Here is an 8,511-nt window from a genome sequence, read left to right on the forward strand (position 1 = left end):
GCATTAGGATAATTAGAAATGTGTTTCCATTGTTCACAGAAACAAACAAGCATCAGAGCAAATGTTCACATGCATCTCAGCCCATAAGAGATAACTGGCCACCTAACAGCTTCTTACTGGTCTACTTGGAAGGAAAGTGTGGCACCTCCTCTGTCTCGTATCAGTCACCATCACAACTGGCAGGTGCCCTCATCGTGTTGTAATGTCAAACCCATGAGCAAAGGGTATGAGGGTAGAGCTCACCAATGATGGTAGACCTTGTGGAGCAGATCCAAAGTGTCAGTTCTACCTAAAAACATTCTGATTATTTCTTACTGCAGTTGTGGGGATTACAATGACATGAGCCTGCTTCATTCGTTTTAAATGAAGGGAGAGAGGTTGAAGCATTTTTTGCTGTAATAAAGTGGACTGCAAAGCATACATCAAAGTAAAATTCACTGGAATTAGCTGTCTTGCTTATGTATCACACAATTTTGACTGCAGATTAGCTACTTGGAAAATGTCTTCCTAAACCTGTTTTTTCCTGAAGCAGCACAGTCTGAAGGTTAAAGCAGAGGACTAAGCCCCATTCAACCTACCAGGTTCTGTTCTGATACCATCTTAAGAGCTTGCTGCACACGGACATTAGCTGCTATGTTTATATGGGAATACCCCAGCATTGCGTGTGTGCGTGCTGGTTTGGATCAGGAGCGCGCCTTTGAAATGCATCTTCCCATCATCCCCACTTACTGTTGTTTTGTTTGCAGTATGGAGCAATCCTGGAGTGCATATGCTGGCTTCCTGCTACAGTGAGACCAAACTGAGAGATGTGTTGCCAGAGGCAAACACCTAACACGCTCCAGTTGCAACTGGGCATTCGGGCTATGAGACCAAAAATCCAGCTTTTGAAAAGAAAATAAAGCCTGAAACATGCACAGTGTGAATATCGGGCACCAACTGCTTCAAACCAGCATGCACATCACCTGTGTGATTGCTCTGGTTTTTTGTTTAACAGCAATTACTATTTTTCCGTACATATATGACCATCTTCAGTCCTACATGTGTGATGTGATGGTGCAAAGAAAGGAGAAAATTCACTTGAGATTTCCCAGCAAAAAACATGGCAGGTTTGAGAAGAAGAGAACCTCTGATCTCCTCAACCATAGCCAAGCACTTTATCCTTTTGGATACACTTCCTCGCTTTCAAAATGGAATTATCCAAGCAGGAAAAACGATTCTTAGTCTGGAATAAGAACGTTCACACCGGCGTTAACCTGACACATTTATCCTGGCTGTAATTACGTCATTACACCTATGCCGGTTAACATTCCAGCGTAGGCAACCTCACTTCGTTTTTCCTTATGTCTCTGTTTACCCACCTGCAAAAACACATGACATTTTGCCCAGCAGGGTTTCTGTGGAAAGATATCAAGTGCCCTAAGATTCTCGCATCAAATAGGTGGTAAAAAACCATTTATTATGACAGTGGATAAATCCCAACTTCTTAATGAGCAAACACCGACAAACTTACACAGTTCCACTAACACCATTTAAAGCTTTGCAAGACAGCATCTTTCTGAAATATCTCTTTTCGAGGCATTTATTTTCAGGTTTTCTGTGCTGCTGTTTCTCTACTGTAATGTGTCAATGCTCTGATTTAGGAGAGTTGAGTCAAGAGCCCTGGGCTGCAGCACAAATCTTGCCAGCATCACAAATTAAGTAAAATGAGCTAGCAACTCTGGCTTTTGCCAGGGCCCGGAGGATTTACAGCAGCCAGCCCAGAGAGGAGACTTTGCCTGAGGATAAAGTCTTAGCCTTCCGTGAAAAACAGAAATGTTAGGGAGTTAGGTTTTGCCTGGCTGGGCACTGACATTAAGTTTTTTAAACTGCAAAGTTAGAGTATAACTGGGAAATCACTGTGGACCGAGCCTGCACCTGCTGTGGGGGGAAAAAAAAAATCTGCTTCCAGATCATGGAAGTAATTTCAATCTCTGTTTAAGCTGTTGCAGAAATCAGCTGCCTTCATCTGCTCAAAACTGTTTTGGGGATGAAGAATTAGCATTCATCAGATGTCATACAGCACCAGTTGCTACTGAGCAATTCCCTCCCAAACCCATTCAACCTAGTTCACCACTAGGAGTTTGTTTTCATTTAACATTTTGAAGAGCGATAAAATTTAAAACAAACACCATACTTTAAAATCGGGATTTAGAGAAGTCTTCTGCCTCGTCTACAAGATGAAAAGTGTAGCCAAATTCAAACATCAGGAAAGACAGGGTTTGACCACGCAGGCTTTAGAGATAGCAACATAAACCATTTCAATATAAAAAACACAGGAATAAAAAGAGTTAATAAAGTGGAAGAGAAACTACTGCAGTGAATAGTTAAAAAAAAAAAAAATTACTAGAAAAATCAGAACATTTATTTGCTAAAGATTTCTGCCCGGTGTCCACTTAAAGAGCCATTCCGTTACACTGCGTCTCACGGAAGTGCACTGCAATATTTCATATTTTTGTAACTCCTTCTCATCCCAAGGTGCTTCTCATGTTTTACCTACTCGGGATTGCAGAAAACCAGCAGCTGCTGGATCAAAGGCAAAAAAACAATTTCAGAGGAGGTTTGGAGAACAGGGACTGGAGTTTTGTACAATAAAAAAAGAGCAATGCTTATTTTTTTTTAATAAGGCCAAGTAAAGTTTGCAGCAGGCCCACGAAGTTTCTGTGATCTTGTGTGGCGATGCCAGGGAAGGGCAGAAAAGGTTAAAGTGCAGTTTGTAGAGGTGAGACTAGAAATCGGGGTGTCTTGGCTCCAGCTTTCATGCACATTCCTGCAAGCCACAAAGACAACTTAGTAAGGAAGCAGAAGCATTACCATCCCTTTTATATGGACTTGGATTCCCCAAAACATCTGGAATAAATTGCCTGGGTCAGTCCTGAACAATCCAGGGACTAAGGAAGTTCACGAGCACTTAACTACTGACACACATTCACCACTTTTCAGACATGCTCAGATGACAATCTGGAATCCTATCGTGGTCAAATGAAACCCAAATTTCTCTTGGAACAAGGCCACGGTCTGATCCTCAGCGAGGACTGGTCTTCTGCCAGGCAGCGGCTTTCAAACCTGAGCCACCGCAGCTGCGACCGTGGCAGAAAACAATAAAGCACTTTTTCGGGGGGGTTTAAATTAAAGAAAGTGAAATCTCTGTCTTACGTACAAGAGCTACAGGCTCTTTTTCCTCCAGGAGGATTCACACAGGAGCAGGAACCAAATACGGGAAAACAACAGCTTTTAAGCGCAATCTACGTGACTTGGCAATGAGCATTTAAAACCACGCAGCCACTTTTTCACCTTTGTCCATCTCATTCGCCACCCGGCACTTCTCGACACGCAATCCTTTGTGCACAGCATTGCTTTTTAACTCTCTTTTACTGCCATCTCTCCCTATCTCCGGCCACCTTATTAATGATCCGACTCTTGAGTTAGCATCTACAGGTCAAATGGATATCACCTCGGCCATCTGCCCTAATAACTCTCTCCCGTAATGAAAGGAGACTAGAGCTGTTTGGGAGGTTTCTCAAGATAACAGGTACAATTTTTTTTTTTGGTTGTTGTTAGAGAAGTCAGTGCTGGATCAATATTAATGCTCACATTACTAAGCTATAGAGAACAATTGTTTATTATGTCAACCGGCCCCACGTGCAGAGCCCGGGTTCAGCCGATGCGCAGGTTACGGGAGGGACGGGTTCAGCCGTCGCAGCGCAGCCCCGAAGGTGAACTTGTCCAGCGCCGAAATAAAACACGCTGACAGCTGTTAGCACGCTGCTTCTGAAAAAAACCTTTGGTAAGAAAGCATTTCTTACTGCAGCAGATTAGGAGGTGTAACATCGCCCGTGTCTACGTAACGAGGCAAGTTCCTCACTTTCATGGAAGGGTGATTTTGAAGTTAAGGGAGGAAGGAGCCCACTCCTCTCTTGACACGGCTCTGCAGCGCGATCTCAGGCAGGTCACACTACGTACCGTTGTCTTCCCATCTGACGAGCGATGGTAATTTCATCTCACAGAGGCGCTGTAAAAGCTGAACTTGATAAATACGTAGCTCCTTGGGATCTCTGGACAGAAAGCATTAAAATCCCAAATGCAAGCCGTGGGGATCTGTCACCACTTCAAATGCTGGAAAATTTCTTCAGCTGAACAGTTCAGGCAAGAAACAAAAGCTCCTGCACCTTTTTAACAAAAACCCACTAAAGAAGCACAAAATTTCTTTCTTTGTACGTCACAGTCCTATAGCACAGCAGTGACTCCAAAACCAAAGGCTTATTGAATATACCTTCTTAATTTGGCCACGGTTTGGTTTCAGGACAGCAATACTCAACACTTCAGTAATGAACTTCCAAGTTCACGATGATCGAGGGACTATTTGTCCCTAAAACTGACACAGGGATACAAAGGAACAGAAATTTTGTCTGTATTGCAGTAAGAGGTGCAATCACCCATACCACGCTATCATGCTCTCCTGGCTGCACACATTCCTCTTTCAACAACAGGTCAGATGGGACTGAAGGCAGGAAAAAATAGATGCAAAACTCTTTCAGTTGAAGAGAAACACAGCTATGTATAGACATTCTTCAAGCAAGAAAACCTATGACACGCATATGTATATAAAAATAGATATATAAAATTTAAGTTGTCGTCATCTTGGTCACTACCAGACTTTTTACTTGGTAGCTTTAGAGATAGCAACATAAGCACTTACAGCTAGATGATGTCCCAAGGAACATGGCACAGCTTGGGACAGGTAAGACCTCTGCTCAGCTCTTGACTCTGCCAAAAACTTTCTGTTGGCTGGTATTTAATTTAAGCAAAGTTCCAGTCTCTCTTCTGGAAACTAGATTCATATTTCCTTGTGTCACAGGGTGGTGGTAGGATAAAACCATCTGGCTAAGACCTGGAGATCTAAAAATAAACCAGTATTTCTTAGGTACAAGATGAAGCAGAGTCAGACATGGTGGCCTCAAGATAGACATCACTTGCTGAAGAAAGCATAACATGATGTTAGTAATAGCAGCCTTTTACCTCCAATGCAAAGGCTAACATATTACTTGCACAACGCTCCGGCAGGTAACGGATCCTGTGGTAGCCAACTCTTATTATAATAATGCAAGATTTTGGCATTTAGTATTTGATATTAACTTTAGTATCAGTTCTTAGCGCAAACCCACTAAGGATACAATTCTGAATGAGCAGATGTTTCCATGCAACTCAGACATGCTTATTTTCAACAATTAAATTTCTTCCATAACCCTCTTCTTTTTAAACAGAATCTGAACATTTTATTTTCTAACAGAATGCAAAATGGCCAAATAAAGATCTGTCACTAGATCATGTATTTCTTTCACACACGGTTCTGCTCATATCAGGTCTCTGGGCTGCTTTGCACTGCATGGCACCAAGTACCTAAGCATGAAAATTGAAAGCATCAGAGTTGTTAAGGAAAATTAGGGCTCATGAAAGGAAATACTGTGGCAGTACCTGCATTGAAATCTTCAACCCATTTTTCTTTCCAGGCATATGCTTGGAAGGTTTTATACACAAGCCAGCTCAGCCTCTCAAATGCAAGAAAGGAAGTGGTCATTCTACAGCATATGAAACTTTTTAGTGAAAAAGAAAACTCCAAAATTTTTCTGCAGACTTCCAAAATCATTTTCCTATTGTCTAGATATAGCATGAGATTAAGCCAAAGATATCTTTTGGGAAATTTTAAGTCACCAAGTCAAAAGCTTAACATCCCTATCCTATCCTAATAAGTCGGGGCTTTTGACTTCTGTTAAAAGTGAAAAGTTTTTTTGTTATGCCATGATAGGTTTTATCTCTTTAACTTGTAATAACAATGGCTTTTTCCCAAAACAAACAGAAAGTGTGCTTGTAGTCCATAAAGGAAATTAATGGAAGAGCGACAAAATTCAATCCTGATATCCTACGGGCCAATATCCTGATACCGTAATGCAAAACGAACACACTAAGATACCTGCAATACATTTTGAGCTTAAAATGCCAGATTTTATACAGATATATGTGTGTGTCTATATATGTTATATTTATATATTATTTATATATAATATTTCTCTGCCATATGAACACAACCGATCACTGATGTGACTTGTTTACCAAACAGACGATACACCAACAGATTTCTCTTTTACTGCATAAAGGGGATCAACCAACCTATTCCCAAACCCCGACATTTTCCAGCTGACACTTTCTATGGGAAGAGAGCTGGTAAGGCAGCACCACCGAGGAGCTCATCTTCCACGTGTCTCAAATTTTTCCACTGACACTGCCAGCGAGTTCACTCCAGTGCCTTCTTGGTATGCTCTAAAACGCAGAAACCACAAATACATTAAAAAAAAAAAAAAAAAGAAAAAGAAGATCTTTCAGGTGTGGGTAGTGATTTTGCATACATAACCGAAACACTGTAAAGAGGATGTTAAAGGTGCCTGAAGTTAAGCATTCAGACTCGTTAGTCACACTGGAAAATTTTGGCCCAAATGGCTGGGTGGTGCCTTCAACCATCAGTATTAGCTAGGATTGAACCTGGAGGTGTTCCACAGGGCTGAGAGACTTGACGTATACATTTATCACTCCAAAAGTAGTTATAAACCTGTCCAAGAAGCTACAAGTGGTCAACAAAACCCCCCTCCATCCCTAACGACAAAATACATCCATCCATCTCGAAATATGGATGATCGCAATAATCTGGTTCAGGACTCACAAATTTCCAGACCAATTCAGTTACCTCTCCACCTTCTTGAACAACTGCTTCACACTCTTGATTAGGCATTTCTTGGTATGAAATCAACAGAGATACACTTTTGAAAACCAGCATGACGGTAAGATATCAATAGTTTGCCAGAAACAAACCACAACTACTAAAGCTGTAGTTCTACATCATAGCACTGCTTTAAAAAGAAACAGTTCCATCCTTCTTTTTTTGGTCCTGGTTCAAGCATTTGTGCAGGAGAATGGGGAACTGGTTGAGGCTAAAATAAGAAAGATTATCTGTTAGTTAGAACTCAGATCACCAATCTGGTCTGTCATGATACTAATCACACTTTTGGGCTAGAACAAGCCAAAAGTCCTGCACCTCCTTTCTCGTATCATCACCTTGCCCATTCTCCATACTGAAGGGACTTAATGGGCTAACTCAGGTGGAAATATATCTGGTGGTGGAAGGGAAAAAAAAAAAAGACAAAGTATTTTTCTGTCCAGTTGCCAAAGTAAAAAGCCCACCTCAGTATCATGCAAGCCTAAGGATGTGGGAAAGATGAGGAGAGAGGTGCAGAGCATCCTTCTTCGGGCATCAGATCTTGGCTTAAGGTGTAATGTGCAACTTCAGCTTCTAGTGCTGCTTTAGGATACTAGATGCAATGAGAATAAGACTTTTAAATACTTACTAGTGGCGGTGCCCATTGTAATACTTTTTAGAATATGCAATCTTTATGAAGCCAAACTACCCAGGATTCTTAAAATGACACACCCAGCTTCCTGCGGAAGACAGAAAAACATCGTTGGCAGATTCTTATCAGCGACACTCACAAGCTCTCTCTGACCTGACAAAATACCAGTCCTGCATTTGCACTGCATATAGCAACCAAAAATGTGTTTCTGCCTAAATTACAAAGAGGGATTTTTGCTTTGACTTTTTCATAGTGGCTCAACAGTTTTTGTAGATCACACACACATACACAAAGAGATGGATGTGCCTGGCAATGCTACGCTCATGTGTCTGGAGCTGTTATGCAGACTTTGGACGGAGCGTAAAAACAACCACAGAAAGTATCTTTAGGAAGTGATCGAGCGAGAAGATGCATGAGAACCAGCCAGCTCCCTCTCAGCAGGGCAGCCTTGGTTCAGTCACTTTGGTGTTGCTCTGAATTACCTGTGATTTGAGTCTCTCCCCTGAAATCTGGAGAACGAAGTGTGACATGAAAACCGCCGCTGTTCAGTCAAGACATACAGCTGAAGACAGAAGACCTCCATAACAAAATCTGGACAAATCTGCATGCTTTTTTTAATACTTTTTACTCCCTGTGGGGTGTGTGATCCTTAACAGAATCAAGAACTTGCCCTGAAGTATGTGTGCAGGTGTAGAAGTTTTCTCTTTAAAGGAACATTTTGACTTCTAAAAAATGAAATTATTAGCAAAGACAAGGTAATTAGGCAATGACAATTCATAGAGTACATCCAATCAATAACAGAGTACATTAGCAAGACTGACAGAGGTGTGAAGCCGATGCGTTATAAATGGCTCTATACTGACCTGTAAAAATGCAGCGTTTCCCTAACATTCGGCACAATAAAAACCTAAAATGCTATATAAGCAAGCCAACCTGAAATGACACCTAGTATTATAAATGGCCTAATCTATATGTTAATACTGTTGTATCACATAACTGCAGCAAGACTAAGATAACAATATGACTTTGGGGTTTCTATGGCTACATCCTGGGCTAACGTGCCTGAAAGGGCTTG

This window comes from Phaethon lepturus, unplaced genomic scaffold, assembly GCF_000687285.1.
Source record: "Phaethon lepturus isolate BGI_N335 unplaced genomic scaffold, ASM68728v1 scaffold43601, whole genome shotgun sequence".
Classification (NCBI taxonomy): Eukaryota; Metazoa; Chordata; class Aves; order Phaethontiformes; family Phaethontidae; genus Phaethon; species Phaethon lepturus.